The 18,320-nt window shown below is 38.0% G+C and overlaps 1 protein-coding gene across 2 annotated transcripts in view; it reads right to left on the bottom strand.

Moving 5' to 3' along the window:
• FAP2 (Chalcone-flavanone isomerase family protein) overlaps positions 1–17,795 on the bottom strand; it is a 128,416-nt gene extending 110,621 nt beyond the window's left edge. The window contains exon 1 of one of the 2 annotated variants that reach the window (XM_089815166.1): positions 17,606–17,795. The gene's annotated coding sequence lies outside the window, so the exon portion shown is untranslated. Of the gene's footprint in view, positions 1–17,590 lie in introns of both variants that reach the window. The other variant, XM_089815165.1, reaches the window with a different exon arrangement.
• Positions 17,796–18,320: the final 525 nt, after the last annotated feature.

Below are 18,320 nucleotides of genomic sequence, written 5' to 3'. Positions count from 1 at the left end.
CCACATTGTCGTACGGTCATTTGAACTCTTTCTCCATACTCCATTTGCCTATCATTGTACGCCTTTTCCTGTACACCTCCGTACAAACCCATTGTTCAGGCAATCTCTGGATTTCAGAGGGATTTGGGAACATTACAGTGGTATCAGAGCCTTCAATCCTGCTAACCTGTGGATAGTGAATGAGAGTTTATAGCCGGAAGAGGAGAAGGACGCATTCCATTGATCAAATGGCTGACGAACGGGAACTGACAGGCACCGAACTTGTGGCACTTCTGAGGGAACTTGCTCAGAATCAAGCACAGATCACGGATACACAGCGACTCATGGAGGAAACCCTCAAGAAGTTGGTGGAGAACAAAATATCCGGAGAACAAAATGGGCATAGCGCGGACTCAATATCGAGTAAGCCACACCCTCAGCCAACACGCTCTCGAGCTTCCATGCCAAATTTCCCACCGCGGATGGAAGCACATCACGGAGAGAGACTACCAACTTTCGAAGAGATAAGAGAGGACTGGAGGAATGCAAACCTTGAAGATGACATTTCCTACAAAGATTACGCAAATCTGAGGATGAGATACTTGGGAAGCGGAAACAAAGGAGGATACTTTAATAATGATCTCAACAGAAAGATCGAAAAGGTGACCTTATCGCCATTTGATGGATCAAGAATCGTTACCACACAGTCGTGGGTCCTAAAGGCAGATACCTATTTCCAACTCAATCCAATGCCCGAAGAGGAAGCAATCAAGTTCGCAACACTTCATCTGGAAGGAGTGGCGCATGAGTGGTGGCATCATGGACTGGTCAATCTCGGTCACGACCAAGTGACCTCTTATGTTGAGTTTACTGAGAGACTCATTGATCGTTTCGATGGGAAGGATCTTGTGCTAAACTTCAAAGATCCAGCTCAGCTAAAGCAAATGGGCACGGTAGACAACTATGTCACTGAGCTCCAAAGGCTATCAGTATTAGTCACAAACATCTCTGAAAAACGCCAAATTGTGTTATTCATGGATGGGCTGAGAGAGTCGTTGAAAGGCTGGATCAACGGGTTCAACCCAGGTACACTCAACGAAGCTATTAAGAAGGTGCATGACATGGCCGCATCTTCCTCCAAAACTCACGCAATTACACTAGCACCGTCCCCACAGGAAGAGAAAGACAAGGAGCCAATTCAGAAAAAACCTCAGTTTGATGAAGATTCTCAGCAAGAACTCTGGAGGAAAAAGCTCTGTTTCACGTGCAAAGAACAATGAGGTCCTAGTCATCGCTGCCTCGGGAAGGGAAAGATTCATTACATTGAGGTGATGCCTGATGACGACGAAGAACAAATACCTGCAGCGATTGACGAAGAAATTATCCAACAGGAGAGAATAAATACCCTGATACAAAAAGGAGGTTCCATTGCTACCCTCACTATGCCGACTAGAGGTGGTATCTTCAAAGTCTGTGGCACACTTTACGGAAAACGAGTCCCAATCATGATTGATAGTGGTGCCACACTTAATTTCATCAATTCATCTTTGGTCACTAGTAAAGGCTTGAGCGCAATTGAGCATGGAAGACTTGAGTTTAAGGTTGCAGGAGGAACCTTGTTACCTTGCACTCATGTGATCCCACAGCTACAAATTTCCATGGGAAACTATAGCCTCGCAGATGATTTCTTTGTCATCGGTTTGGTTGATACTGACATCATTTTGGGCATCCAATGGTTGGAAACTCTTGACCTATACAGTCAAAGTTTCAAAAGGATGGACTTTTCATTCGAGACGGATGACAAGAAGGTGTTGCTAAGAGGAATGCCAAATAAAGGGTCGAGGGAAGTCACCATCAAGAAGATGGAGGCAATTTTTAAACAAGATTTGGCCCCAGACGCTGCAAGTAAAAACCAAATAGTCAACACCTCTCCACATCCCGTGGATAATTGGCGGGCCCGCCTATTGACTGAGTATTCCAAGAACGTTTTTGCATGAGTTGATGGATGGTTATGTACGCGATGAAAGATACAAAGTTATTGACAACATCATTTACTTCGATGGGAAGATCTACTTAGTCCCGGACTCGAAACTGAAGGAGCTGATTACGAAAGGTTTAGAACCAAGTTTGCATTTGCTTGAGGACAAGCAAACTTTGGAACGGGAGGACTGTAATGTCCCCGTCATAAAATAAATGTATTTAATTAATCTGTGTAATGGGCCGATTGATTTAATTTAGTTTAGACCCATTTTATTTTATTTTCGTAGTTTGTGTCGCCGTCGGCTATCTTTGTACACCCTCGGAATGGTTTCCCGACGGGTATTTATAGCACGGTTGTAGGTAGTCTGTAGGTATGCTTTGGATTATATTTCTCTGTACTGCGGATTCTTGTTGGAGTTCGGGATTGTTCGCCATTTCGGAAGTGAAAGATCTTCCCTATTTGGCTTGTGTGATTTCGATGGGATTCAACCCTCACCCTATTCCGTTGGTGTTCGTCTAAATCTGTAACTGGCAATTTGAAGGCTTAATTATTCCTCTGTTCCTGTTGGTAATTCTCTTGGCTCTGCGTCTGCATATTGGTGTATGTTTCCTAAGTGGTATCCTTTGGTTTGTATTGTGAATCATTTACAGGAGTGTACTATGCACTAAGGCTGACTGTATGGCCTGGTATTTCCACCGTACGGCTGTTGGGCAATCCCACATTCCATACAAACCACCTTTTCCCCGTACAGCCTCTTTGGATCTTCCAGACTAGTGTAAGGCCATTACTTTGGTATTGAATTGTCAATACTTCAATAACTTCCTGTATTGCATGCTTGGGCATCTATGTTGTCTAATAGTTTGTCACCGTACGGCTTCCTTGGAGCCACCGTACAGTCACCTTTCTGCTCACCAATTCCATTTAGACTCTGCCTGCTACATCCTCCGTACAGACTTCCCTTTTTACCCTCCAATCTTGTTCTATTCATACACCGTATGTTGAGTGTGGTTACCGTACGGCTTAGCAAGTTGACACCGTATGGCTTGTCCATTGCCATCGTACAGCCTGTCTATTGGTTTCGTATGGACTGCTTATTAACATCGTATAGCCATCTTAATTCCAGCCGTACGACTGCCTCCATTTGGTCACCTATCTCATTCCATCCAACATTGCTGTATGATCATTTGAACTCTGTCTCCATACTCCATTTCCCTGTCACCGTACGCCTTTTCCTGTACACCTCCGTACGAACCCATTGTTCAGGCAATCTCTAGATTTCAGAGGGATCTGAGAACATTACAGTTTGGAATACACTGGAGGGTCTTTTTGAAAAGCAAGATGAGATGCAGGGTCACATCCTTGAAAATGAGCTCAACTCTTTAGATCCAAGAACTTTTGAGAATATTCAAGACTTATTCACAAAGTTCAAAGCTTTATTACTTCAACTGAAAGAATGTGGAATCGACAAATCCATAGAAGAAAACAAATTAATTCTTGTTATTTTGTCAAAATTGGGTCCACAATATGCTATGTTTGTCTCTGCTTTTCACACCATTAGGCTTACAACAGGAAAAAGTTGGAAGATGCCCACTCTTGATGCTTTCATCGAGTCTTTGGTACATGAGCAGGATAAGCTTATAAAGATGGGTACTTTGGAAAGTTCCAAAGCTCATGCTCTTGTAGTGCATACAAGTGAGAAGAGGAATTCCAAATCTAATCAGCAGTCAAAGACAAAGAAGTTAGATGAGCCTTGTAGTTTTTGTGGTAAGGTGGGACATGCGGTCAACAAATGTTGGATGAGACTAGAGGCCTTGGAAAAGGCTATGCAGCAGCATGAAATTTCATTCCCTGAGTCTTCTTCATCACAGACTAGCCAAGGCCATGCTCTTACAGCATGGGCCTCATCTTCATTTCCTCTTTAATTACAATTTATTGCGTGGACCGGTCATGCCTCTTGGTACGAATGGTTTCTTAGTTCCATAGTTGATCAGATTTATAGACTATTGACACCTGTATTTTCAATCAGCATTTTATGCTTGCATGGTTGAGTAGTGTCGTTAGGGTCACTTGTACAGATTTATGTGTCATTTGCATCCTTGACAAAGAAATGTTTTGCCTTTGTTTGCCATCTATTCATTGTTTGGTGGAAGCTATGCAGGTTATTGTCTTATGTGTTAGAATCTAAAAAGATTAATAACCCAGAAAACTAGTGCAAAGAGTAAATATCTAAACTATGAATGCAAATGATACAAAATCAAAATAGCATCATAGAGTTAGTCTCCAAAAGAGTAATGCAAATGCTGGAAGCAAAATAGCATTAAGAGGATGCAAAAACAAGATATGCAAATACAAGCCAGGTAGCATGCTTATATAGGCTAGGAAGAGGGAGGAGGTGTCAACACCAACCAATGAGGAGCAACCATCTATCGGACTAAAGATAGCAAAGTATCTTCCCAAGATAGCTAATGGATGCTCACATGTAGGAAGGTGACACCTCACAACCATTCACCTAATAAGACATGCTTTATTAACCTCAGCGAGATTATTAAAAAGTGTAGGAAAAACCTAGCAAAATAGGAAAAATAAAAAACTACACTAACACCCCCCCATAAGCGAAGCTTAGGTGGATGTAGAAATGGGTCCCGGCAAGTCAAGCCTGATGAGGTACCCATGTACATAAGATTTCTCAAAAGACAGAGAAAAGAGACCCACCCACAAAAAAGTCAGAACTTCGAGTGAGAGGAAGAGGCCCCCCCAAAAGATGAAGCATCCCGCACCCCCAACAAAGCTCGCAAATGAAGGAACTTGCTCTCAGTGAAGGGTTTGGTGAAGATATCAGCAACTTGCTCGGAAGTCGGACAATAGCAAAGGTCAATGACATGACCATGGATGAGCTCTCGGATGTAGTACATGTGGACCTCTATGTGTTTGGTCCGTTGATGATGAACTGGATTCCGTGAGATCTGAATGGCACTCTGGTTGTCACAAAATATGACTGATGGCCGTCTGATCTGGATACCAAACTCAGTGAGAAGATGTTGAATCCAAATGGCCTCAGTGGCGGCATTTACAGCCCCCCGATACTCAGCTTTAGTAGAAGACAAAGCAATAGCAAACTGCTTTTTGCTCGACCAACAAATAGGACCTGACCCAAGTGAGAAGCTATACCCTGAAGTAGACTTGCGATCCTCAGAATCACCTGCCCAATCTGAATCTATGTAGCCCACCAAATCAAGCTCAATACCTGCTGCATAGTGAATCCCACAACTATGAGAACCCTGAATGTAGTGAAGGATCCGCTTGGCTGCTTTCCAGTGTAACTCATGGGGCTCCTGCATGAATCGAGAGACCATGCCTACAGCATAGGAGATGTCAGGTCTCGTATGAGTCAGATAAATGAGACTCCCAACAAGTTGGCAGTACAAAGTGCCATCAACAAGTGGAGAAGAACATTGAGCCTCAAGTTTGACTCCAGAAAGGAAGGGAGTCGGAGCAGGCTTACAGTCAGCCATATGAAACCTCGAGAGTAAATCTAGAGCATACTTGGATTGTGTGATGGCGATCCCAGAAGGAGACTGAAGGATCTCAATCCTGAGAAAGTAATGCAACAAGCCCAAGTCAGTCATCAAAAAACTGTCCTGAAGGGCCACTTTGACAGCCTTAATGGTGGGTGAAGAACTTCCTATGATCAGCAAGTCATCAAAATACAAAACCAAAAATAGAAGTGAATCACCCTGTTGCAAAATGTACACATTAGGATCAGAATGGCACCGAGTGAACCCAACTGATAGAAGGAAGGAGTCCATCTTGGCATACCAAGCCCGAGGAGCCTGTTTGAGGCCATAGAGAGACTTTCGAAGACGACACACAAGTGAAGAATCCTGAAGGAAGCCCTGTGGCTGCTCCATGTAGATCTCCTCATGAAGGTCACCATGAAGAAAAGCACTCTTCACATCCATCTGATGTACTTCCCAACGATTAGCTACAGCAATGGCAAGAACAATTCGAATGGAATTCATTCGGGCAACTGGCGCAAAAGTCTCAGAGTAGTCAATCCCAGGAACCTGGGAGAATCCTTTGGCGACCAAGCGAACCTTGTGTTTGTCAACTGACCCATCTGCTGCAAATTTTGTCCGATAGATCCACTTACATCGAACAAGTTTTCTTCCTTTAGGAAGAGGGACAAGATCCCAAGTGTGGTTCCTCATCAAGGAACTATACTCTTCCTGCATAGCTGTATCCCACTCAGAAATACCAGAAGCCTCATGAAAGGACTGTGGATCTGAGGCAGTAGCAATGAAGACATGTGGAGCATCCTGGAATTGTGAACGAGTTCACCTGGTGTCTAATGGATCCCCAACCCAATCACCTGCAGACTGCAAGGTCTGTCTAGCCCAAAGTGGGCAAGAAGATGGAGAATCTGGAGGGGAATCATTAACCTCTGAATGATGACTAGGAGAGGAAGGATGTGAGTTCTCTGAATCACTTTCTGCATCAGAAGTAGAGGTAGAAGACTGTTCAAGTGAATCTGACTCATCAGAAGATCTGTCATGTATTCCAAGTGACTCTAATGTCAAGGTAGAAGGAGTTGGAGAAGTGATAGAAAGTGAGCTTGAAGATCCCTCCTCAAACTGAACACTCCTCTCAATGAATAACTCATGTGTAGTAGGGTGGAGCAACCGATAACCCTTCACACCATCAGGATAACCTACAAATATGCAAGGTCTGCTTTGCGGATCCAAGGCCTTACGTTTCTCTGTAGGAATGTGGGCCCATGCAGGGGAGCCAAAAACTCGAAAGTGCTTAACTGATGGTTTTTGACCGCTCCAAGCTTCAAAAGGAGTAACTCCCTTCAAGGCTCGGTGAGGAACACGGTTCTGGATATAACAAGCACAGTTAATGGCTTCTGCCCAATACTGTGGTGCAAGAGATCTAGAGTGAATCATACAGTTTGCCATTTCCTTCAAGGATCTATTCTTCCGTTCTGCAACACCATTTTGCTAAGGACTGTATGGAACTGAATGCTGTAAATCAATCCCCTCTGAAGTGCAAAATCTTTCAAACCGATGGTTGACATACTCACCACCATTGTCTGTGCGCAAAACCTTGATGGCTTTCCCAGATTGCTTTTCTACAAAATTTTTGAAGTCTTGAAAATGATCAAATACCTCTGACTTCTGTTTGAGAAAGTACACCCATGTATATCGAGAAAGGTCATCAATGAATGTGAGGACATATCGGGCCCTGCTGAAAGAAGGATGTTGAAATGGACCAGCCAAATCACTGTGAACTAACTCTAGTATCTGTGAAGCTCTCCATGCCTTACTTTTGTCAAACTTTTCCTTAGGATGCTTACCAAGAATGCAACCTTGGCAAACACCTCCTGAGAATTGAACCGAAGGCAACCCTGTGACCATGCTCTGCTGGTTGAGCTGATGCAAATAGCGGAAGTTAAGATGGCCAAACCGCTCATGCCATAATTTACTCACATCATTAGAGTGAGTGAGCAAAACAGATGAAGGAGGATCAAGAACAAAGTGAGAAAACAGATAGAGCCGTGACTGATGATCTGCTCTCCCAACTGCTACAGAATCACTATGCAACTGACGTATCTCCACTGAATCAGAAGTGAACTCAACCCGCTTGCCTAAACCTGTGTGAGTGATTTGGTATATTGATAGGAGATTAGTTGATAATGAGGGTACACAAAGAACATCATGGAATGTGCCATCCCCCACATCAACAGACCCTCTCCCACACACCTCAATAGGAGTGTCATCACCCATCAAAATAGAAAGCATAGTACATGGCTCCAAGGATGCAAGTTCTTCCTTAGATGAAGCCATGTGGTGCAAAGCACCCGAATCAAGAACCCAAGTGGATGGTGAGGAAGCAACTGCAACAAGAGCTTTGCCCTTTCCTTTCCCCTTGTTGTTTTCTTTTGCCTTGTTAGACTCTTCATTAGAACTTTGTTTGATAGACTCAGGAACACTAATATTATTCTTCTCAAGAATGTATGTCAAGTGATCAATTTGTTTCTTCAAACATTTATGTTCATCATGACCGGGTCTTTTACAATAGGCACATTTAACCTTTTCTTTCTTATGCTTATCGCCCTTAGAGGATGAGGTATCAATAGTTGTTTTTAAAGCAATTGGTATCTGATCCTTCTTTTCGTCACTATTATTTTGTTTCTCATCCTTACTATTGTTGTTACTACTTTGTCCTTTTTGTTCTTTTGTGCCTTGGTTGGTTGCTAAGGCATGTGACTTAGAGGACTTAAGAGTGCCCATCTGGATTAGCTTGTCCTGTTCTCGAGTGAGATTGACAGCAAAATCATCTAGAGATGGCATGGTGAATTGAGTACCAAGTGCACCCTTAGTAGCATAGAAGGTAGAGACAAACACAGAATATTCTGAACTTAGCTTAGAGAGAATACTGAGAATCAGTTGTTCATCTTTCTTTTCAATTCCACATTGTTTTAACTGCAGCCTTAGTGATTTCAATTTGGTGAAGAAATCTTGGATTGTGTTGAAATTGCCTGGACTCAAACTAATTAATTCATTTTCCAACATATGACCCCTCATTGAATCTTGTGTGCCAAATAATGTTTCTACCTTTGTCCATACTTCATTTGGTGTATCCAAAGACTCAATGTGAAATAGCAAGTCAGGAGAAACAGACAAACACAATGTTCCATATGCCTCATCACATTTGTTAAACCACTTAGGCTTGTCTTCATCTTTAGCAGGTTCAGTTTCAAGTCCCATAGTTATCCTATTTAATCCAGCTTTCCTTAAGTGAATTATCATGCATGATTTCCACTCAAAGTAATTGTATGGAGTTAGGATGGGCATATTTGTTTGATCCATGATGAAAGAATGCAAAGAAATGCTAAAAAGAAGAGAACCCAGCCACGACAATGCCCCCCCCTTTTTACTCAATCAAAGAACCCCCCCCAAAGAAATATTATTTAGCACTTTATTTTAGTGCATTTACAACTACCACTAGAAAGAGATACTTAGTGGTCTTGATTTCAATGCATTACAAACCCTCATGAAGAGCATATGCTAAAAGTGAAACTTGGGCACAATAATCAAAGAAACAAATAGCACCACTGCGATCTACTCGAAAAATCATGCACTTTCAAAAAAAGAATCGCCTCGATACGAGGTCGTATGAGAAAGTTATGATCCTCCGAAGTTTCCAAAACGAGAACTATGCACAGTCACGGCTGAGAATCTGCAATTTCTGAAGAATTCATGCATGAAAATCAAAAAATAACTCCACTAGTGGATAGAGCACAAAAAAACAGCCAAGTTCATAACAAGAATCATCAAAATCGGAGTCTGTATGAGCAAGAACGAGACATTTGAAAACTGCATTCAAATCTACGGCTGCCAACGTAGAGGGGTATGGCTGTAGCTTTGCATGCTCGATTCTGAAAAATATACAGCTTACATGCAAAATCTAAAAGATACCCAGATGGTTTTTCAGGGCTGCGAACAAAACCCAGAAAGCGTTTTTCTTGCTGATGAACAAAAGATGTTGTTGTAGTGTAAATCAGACGCCTTTAACAATAAAAAACGGCTCCAAAAATCAAAAAACGACCCCAGCAACCAAAATATGACATGCAAATGCTGGATCAGCTTCTTAAGTCCATCAATGGCATGCTGGACCCTGCAAAACTGATTGAAAACTCCAAATATGCAAGTTGGTTGTCAGATTTGAGATTGAAACCCCAGAGAAAAACTGTTTTTGTCAAAACTTTTCTGATTCTCAGGATCATCCAAAGATGCAAGAGAAGAGCATACTTCGTTTTTCAAAAAACTACAATAAAGTTTATTTGCCCCCCCCGTAATCTCTCAAATAAGGAAACTAAAATCTACTCTTGCACATAGAAAAGCTCTGATACCATGTTAGAATCTGAAAAGATTAATAACCCAGAAAACTAGTGCAAAGAGTAAATATCTAAACTATGAATGCAAATGATACAAAATCAAAATAGCATCATAGAGTTAGTCTCCAAGAGAGTAATGCAAATGCTGGAAGCAAAATAGCATTAAGAGGATGCAAAAACAAGAGATGCAAATACAAGTCAGGTAGCATGCTTATATAGGCTAGGAAGAGGGAGGAGGCGTCAACACCAACCTGTAAGAAATAATAATGTTGAGCAAGGAACGAGAAACAATCCAAGTAAGTTAAGTGTGAAACAATGTTACCATAAGATAAGCAACTCCAAGAGCATACACCAAGATGGTTCAACAAAAGAGACAAGGATTTATAAGGGGAAAGCAAAGAAAACCCCTTGTGAGTATTATGAATGAAGGCAAATGCCTAGAGAAGAGAGAGAGAGAGTGTTGGAGCAAAAGTAGCTCAATACAATAACATCAAGTGCTAAGAGTGAAGAAGAAAGAAGGAGGAGCATCTCTTATATAGAGATGAGAGAGGAGTTGCATTTGTAACTCCCATTTCTATGAATGCCACATTCATAATAGGTGTGTGCAAAGTGTCACAATCCTCTTAAGGAGGATAAACTAAATAAAGAAATAAACAAGAGTTGTCCTTACATGTGGAATAAAGGACAAACAATGACATGTCCTCCACATGTGTACAAGAGGACAAACTACATTTAGGGACCCTTGGAATATCTCAATTAATATATTCAAGGAAAGATTAACCTTTCTAACATCCCCCCTTAATCTTTACTTGGGGAGTTTACATCAACGGGTTGTAAACCCAAATTTTTACAATGGAACTGAAATCTCTCTTTAGAAAGTGGTTTGGTTAAAATATCAGCTACTTGATCTTCTCCTTTACAATAAAGAAGAATAATTTGCTTGTCTTCAACTTGTTCTCGAATGAAGTGATGTTGAAGTGAAATATGTTTGGTTCGTGCATGATAAACTGGATTCTTTGCCAAGGCAATAGCACTTTGATTGTCACAATGTATAGGTGTAGGTGATTGTTGAGGTAGACCCAAATCATCAAGAAGTCTTCTAATCCATAAAGCTTCCTTAGCTGCATTGGTACAACCTTTGTATTCAGCTTCAGTTGAGCAAAGGGAAATAGAGTGTTCTTTTTTGCTTTTCCAAGAAATTACACCTGAACCAACAAAGAAACAATAACCACAAGTGGACTTCCCATCATTGGGATCTCCACCTAGATCGGAGTCAGTATAGCCATGTAAAATAAATTCAGAATTTGCATCATAAAATAATCCCACATTAATAGTTCCTTTAATGTACCTTAAGATGCGTTTAGCAACTTTAAAATGAGTTTGTTGAGGTTTAGACATAAATCGAGAAACTAAACCAACACTATAAGCAATATCAGGTCTAGTAAGAGTTAAATAATTTAAACTTCCTACCAACTGTCTATACAAAGTTTCATCAACAAAAGGAGTATTCATATCATTCATTAATTTAGTTCCTAATTCACATGGAATTGAAACATGGTTAGAGTCATTCATCTTAAATTTTTCTAAAAGATCATAAGCATACTTGCTTTGAGAAACAAAGATACCTTTAGGAGTTTGAAAAATTTGCATACCTAAGAAGTAATGTAAGATACCTAAATCAGTCATCTAAAATTTCTGTTTAAGTTGGAATTTGATATCAGAAATCAAAGTGTCTGAATTAGAAGTGAGTATTAGATCATCTACATAAACAATAACAATAATAATGTCATCGTTAGTATGTTTAATATACAAATTTGGATCATTCTGACTTGTAGCAAAACCTTGAGAAATAAAGAAAGAATTAATTTTAGAATACCATTCTCTAGGTGATTGTTTAAGACCATAAATAGATTTGTTCAATTTGCAAATCAGATTTTCACTACCTTTCTTAACAAATCCAGGAGGTTGAGCCATATAGATTTCTTCATGTAAATCACCATTTAAGAAGGCACTTTTAACATCCATTTGATGAATGGGCCAATTCAGTTTAGATGCTAAAGCAAGAACTAATTTGATAGTAAGCATCTTAGCAACAGGAGCAAAGGTTTCATTATAGTCTAATCCTTCAATTTGTGAAAAACCTCTAGCAACTAGTCTAGCCTTAAATTTACTAATTTCATTATTAGTATTCAACTTTGTTTTGTATAACCATTTACATGAAACTATATTCTTGCCATGAGGTAATTTGACTAAGTCCCAAGTTTGATTAGCAAGTAAAGAATCATATTCCTCTTGCATGGCTTTTTGCCAATGAGGTTGAGAGTTAGCTTGATTAAAAGACTTAGGATCGTTAGAATTCATAATAGTAGTCATCAAAGCATAATTACAATAATTAATCCTTCTATGTTTAATTCCACCAGATCTAGAAATGTAATCATCACCTTCATTGATTAAGTTTTGAGCCCATTTAGGTTTACGTTTAGTTGTAATGGAATTATCACTAGAGGAAGAATCATTAGTAATAAAAGTATCATTAGTATCTACTTGAATATCATGAGGTGTAGGTGCAGAAATAATAGGTGGTACTTGATTTGAAGGATTAAGAGGAGGAGTAGGGTTAAGAGAAGGAAGTTGGTCCTCCACCAGCACAATTTTAGTGCCACTGAATTCTGCATCATGTGTAGTAGAGCAATCATGGACTCCATTTTCTGCAATACAAACATCTCTAGCAACTTGAACTTTGTTAGTAGTGGAATCATAAACACGATAACCTTTAGTGTTTTCATCATAGCCAACAAACATATAAGGAGATGACTTAGCATCTAATTTATGTCTTTTCTGTTTAGGAGTATGAACATAAGCAATAGAACCAAAAATCCGTAAATGATGTAAATCAGGTTTCCTACCAGACCAAGCCTCTTCTGGAGTGATAACCTTGAGAGCTTTGGTAGGAGTCCGATTAAGAATATAAGTTGCACAAAACATGGCTTCAGCCCAAAATTTATAATGCAGATTCTTAGCATGCAACATGCTTCTAGCCATTTCAACAATGGTCCGATGCTTTCTTTCCGCCACACCATTTTGTTGTGGTGTATAAGGAATAGTAAGCTCGTGTTTAATTCCACGTGATTTCAAATAAGAATGAAAAGCATTATTCACATATTCTTTTCCATTATCAGTTCTAAGAATTTTAAGTTTAAAACCAGATTGCCGTTCAACATATAACTGAAATTCAATAAATATATCAAGAACTTGATCCTTGCTATGCAAAAAATAGATCCAAGTTCGTTTAGAAAAATCATCAACAAAGGTAAGTGCATACCGAGAACCTTGGATGGAGGTATTCTCCATGGGGCCCAAAAGATCACTATGGACAAGATGCAACTTATGAGTTGCCCGCCATGATTTTCCACTTGGAAAGGGCTCCCTATGCATCTTACCACTCATACAACCTGTACAGGCAATCTTGGAAGGTATAATGTGAGGCAAGCCATCAACCATATTATGCTTTTGCATGAAAGTAATATAATCAGAATTTAAATGGCCAAGTCTTTCATGCCATATATTGAAATCAATAGAAGTATGTAGTGAATATCGTGAAGTAGCAAATTCATAGAATTTAAACAAATTGTCATTATCCATTTTAGCATGAGCAATCACTTTTAGAGTTTGAGGATCTATGATATAACATGTATCTTTGTAGAATTCAATTTTATAGTCCTGACATAACTGTGAAACAGAAAGCAGATTAGTTTTCAAGTCAGGTACATATAAAACATCATGCAATTTACCATTAGGAATAGTAACATCACCTAATCCTTCAACGTTACAAGTCTGATTATTAGCTAACTGAATAGGAATGTTAGCAATATCAGGTTGTAAAGAATCAAAAATTTCTTTATGAGAAGTTACATGTTGTGATGCACCACTGTCAACAATCCATTCTAAAGGTCTACAAAGATTAAAGCTACAAGTAAAAGTATGACGAGGATTAAAACCAGTAGAGTTACCTTTTTTATGATTTGAGTTTTGATTATTGGTACTATTATTCATAGGTTTTTTATCATTTTGCTTTTTAAAACAGTTATTGACAATATGACCATCTTTGCCACAATAAGAACAATGAGGTTTAGAATTGGAAGGATTCCTTTGAGTATTACGAGTGTTATTATGATGATTGTTATTATTATTATATTTCGCATGAAATTTATTGTTGGAATTATTTGAATTAGTATTATATTGTTTGTGGTTATTATTATTATGATTAGAACGAGAATTAGTATTTGAATTTCTAAACACAAATGCATGTTCAGTTGATTTAAGGGTACCAAACTGAATTAGCTTAGCTTCTTCCTGTCTTAATAAAGTTTGAAAAATAACATAAGTTAACTGAGAAGTTAAAGTAGGAATAGCAAGCTATGCATGAATATTAGTTATAAACTGTTGAAACTGTCTAGGAAGACACTTTTTAAGAATAAGATGAATTAAACGAATGTCCTCTAATTGAACACTTAAGGCAATAATTTGGCTTTTAAGAGAATCAAATTTTAACAGAAATTCATCCATACTTTTAAAATCTGCATACCTGAGATCTTCAAGTTGATCCTGCAACTGTATTTTGCGGTATTCATCTCCACTGTCATACTTGGTTTGCAAGATGGACCATGCATCATGAGCTTTAGAACAGTGAGCAATCAACACATATAAATTTGGAATAATGGAAATACCAATTAACCCTAAAGCTTCTTCATTTTTAGCTTTCCAAGTATCTTTCTCGTCTCGGGTAGCCGCTGAATCAGGTTCAAGAGAAGGATCAGTGGCTATTTCGAAGAGGTGTTTAAAACGAAAAATAAATGAGATATGAGTTTTCCAAGAATGATAATTAGAATAATTAAGTTTTATTTCTAGAATTAAGGTTGACATGATTAGAAAAAAAATTTTAAAAAATTCCTTGATTTGAAAAAAAAAAATGATGTCTTTTTATATATAAAATTAATAATATATATATATTGTTTTAAAAGGTTAGAGTAAAAAAAATTATAAAATGAAAAAGTTACTTTTTTTGTTAAAAAAAAATGAATGAACAATTCTCTTTTTTTTTTTTATAAATAAACTTTTTTTTTTTTTAAGGTTTCTTATAAAAAAAAATTAAACAAGTTTTTAAGAAAGGTCTAACAAACAAAGCGGAGGTTTCAAATAAAAAACGCGCGGTTTAAAGGAAGAAAAGGAGTAAGAAAATTATAGACTTATTGAAAACTTTACTCATGTAATACTTCTTGTTTTGGCGGCATGCCTTCCAAAACAAGAAAAAACATTGAAATTTTATAAGAAAACCCTTTGGCGGCAAGCCTTCCAAAGAGGGTTAGTAAAAAATTATATGAAACTTGCATACACAAAATATGTTAAAATGAGCTAAAACCACAACACAAACTTCTTCTCTCAATAACGTCTCCAAATAAGGTGTGCTCCAATGAATGGCAACCTTCAACACAAAATTTAAAACAAGGATTAAATAGCCAAGCTCTGATACCATGTAAGAAATAATAATGTTGAGCAAGGAACGAGAAACAATCCAAGTAAGTTAAGTGTGAAACAATGTTACCATAAGATAAGCAACTCCAAGAGCATACACCAAGATGGTTCAACAAAGGAGACAAGGATTTATAAGGGGAAAGCAAAGAAAACCCCTTGTGAGTATTATGAATGAAGGCAAATGCCTAGAGAAGAGAGAGAGAGAGAGAGAGTGTTGGAGCAAAAGTAGCTCAATACAATAACATCAAGTGCTAAGAGTGAAGAAGAAAGAAGGAGGAGCATCTCTTATATAGAGATGAGAGAGGAGTTGCATTTGTAACTCCCATTTCTATGAATGCCACATTCATAATAGGTGTGTGCAAAGTGTCACAATCCTCTTAAGAAGGATAAACTAAATAAAGAAATAAACAAGAGTTGTCCTTACATGTGGAATAAAGGACAAACAATGACATGTCCTCCACATGTGTACAAGAGGACAAACTACATTTAGGGACCCTTGGAATATCCCAATTAATATATCCAAGGAAAGATTAACCTCTCAGGATCATCCAAAGATGCAAGAGAAAAGCATACTTCGTTTTTCAAAAAACTACAATAAAGTTTATTTGCCCCCCCCGAATCTCTCAAATAAGGAAACTAAAATCTACTCTTGCACATAGAAAAGCTCTGATACCATGTTAGAATCTGAAAAGATTAATAACCCAGAAAACTAGTGCAAAGAGTAAATATCTAAACTATGAATGCAAATGATACAAAATCAAAATAGCATCATAGAGTTAGTCTGCAAGAGAGTAATGCAAATGCTGGAAGCAAAATAGCATTAAGAGGATGCAAAAACAAGAGATGCAAATACAAGCCAGGTAGCATGCTTATATAGGCTAGGAAGAGGGAGGAGGTGTCAACACCAACCAATGAGGAGCAACCATCTATCGGACTAAAGATAGCAAAGTATCTTCCCAAGATAGCTAATGGATGCTCACATGTAGGAAGGTGACACCTCACAACCATTCACCTAATAAGACATGCTTTATTAACTTAAGCGAGATTATTAAAAAGTGTAGGAAAAATCTAGCAAAATAGGAAAAATAAAAAACTACACTAACATTATGTATCTTCGATTGACAGATGTTTTGCCTTAGTTTGTCATCTGCTCATTGTTTGAATAGTGTCATTGGGGGCACTCATGGAGATTAATCCCGATCGTCACCTTGGTTTCAGAAGAGATTCTTCATTCAACACTATGACGGTTATCATTCGACTAATGTCCGCAATTTTCTTGTCTCAAAGGCTTTACATTCTATCTTGTAGATTTTGACGGGGGGTTTTATTCCCACTAGGTTTTCCCTCTTTCTTCATTTCCTCTTTCATTAGTTTTTTGTTCTCCTCAATTAGAATTAAGGAGGGGTGTTAGAGTTATTAGTGTTAATTCTAGCAGTTTGATCTGTTACGTCCATAATTTGTGAAAGGCTATTAGTTAGGTACAAATTATATGGTGATTGGTGTGATTGACGTAGAGATTGCTCAGTTCTGATCCATAATTTCTGGATCACCACTGCTTCTTCTCATTCTTCACTTTTTGTTCACCCAGTTTTACCATCGATACCTGTCATAGTTTCCTTATTGTATAACCAATGCACCTGTTGCATATTGTATTAAGTTTTCAATATTTTTCATAATGGAATGAGAGATGTGTGTCATTCTCAATACTCTGTTTTCTCTGTTTATTTTAATCCTGCAATTATGGAAGAAATTTTACATTCTTAGGCGTCTTCAAACATTGGCGCTCGCTGTAATGCTATAGAGTATTATGCTTGTGAACATAATTAAGATCGTTTTCATGTTCAATACGACGAATTCCAATATACTTCAGTTGCTGCATCAAAGTGTTGCGATGGGAAAGATTTAGATTTTACCAAGGGCAAAAGAGTCGCACAGAATACCGCTGACGATTTCAGTAACTTTGAAATAAGCACATTGGTTTAATGTGAGAAAGAAGAATCCAAATAATGCATAATCAGATAAAGCAAAACAAGAAAGCAACTGAAACATGGTTATAAGGAGAAAATTACTGTGTGAATCTTTAGACGTTAAAAACACCAGTGATGTTAACAATTTCTCGTGGAAATACAGAATGTTAGAATTGAACTCCGAAATTACAGTATGAATCATTAGACATTAAAAGCGCCGATGATATTAACCTGGATCATATTTACCGAGTGAAAAGTTAGAATCCTTTGCAACGCGATTCCCGATTCCGAGGACTCGAACCGGAGACTTGAGCCTAGGCGCTGCTTTCTTTGCAGACGAAGAAAGCACCGGAATTCCAGAAAATGTTCTCCCGTATTTGAATGCTGTCTTGGAATAATCCGAATATTCTTGGGTCGTTATGTTTCGGTGGCCCCCACAAAAAGACCTAACTAGATTCAAAAGTAGACCAAGACTTCACAATTAGACGAGTAAGGAAGAATTGATGTCCCTTGTTTGAAACAAAAGGTACGCCTTGGAATAGAATTTTAAGTAGTCTTTTGAAAAATAGGTAGTATTATAAATTGAAATCAATATATAATAATAATAATAACAAGAGCTGTGTTACAGTAAGAGTCCAGTCTAATAGTAAAAAAATAAATATTGTTTGAATAGATTGAACAAACATTGGCATAAGTAAATGATTGTAAATAATTATAAGAAGAAAATTAAAATAAAGTAATATAAACTAATAATTATTAAAGAGTAAATCAAGTAAATTAATTTTATAAGTTTTAAAATAAAATTTAATTCTTTTATAATATAAGAACATATAATAATGAAATAGAAAATTAGAGAAAATTAGAGGAAAGTGTTGTTTGAACATATATATTTTATTTTAAATCAATAGGTACAATATTATTTTAAATCAATTGACTTAAATAATTTCATTTATATGATGAC

Source organism: Cupressus sempervirens, chromosome 2, assembly GCF_028749045.1.
Source record: "Cupressus sempervirens isolate cs-2001-9-10 chromosome 2, ASM2874904v1, whole genome shotgun sequence".
NCBI classification, from domain to species: domain Eukaryota; kingdom Viridiplantae; phylum Streptophyta; class Pinopsida; order Cupressales; family Cupressaceae; genus Cupressus; species Cupressus sempervirens.
Note: the sequence above shows the minus strand (reverse complement) of the source record. Positions and strands in the feature narration are given on the sequence as shown.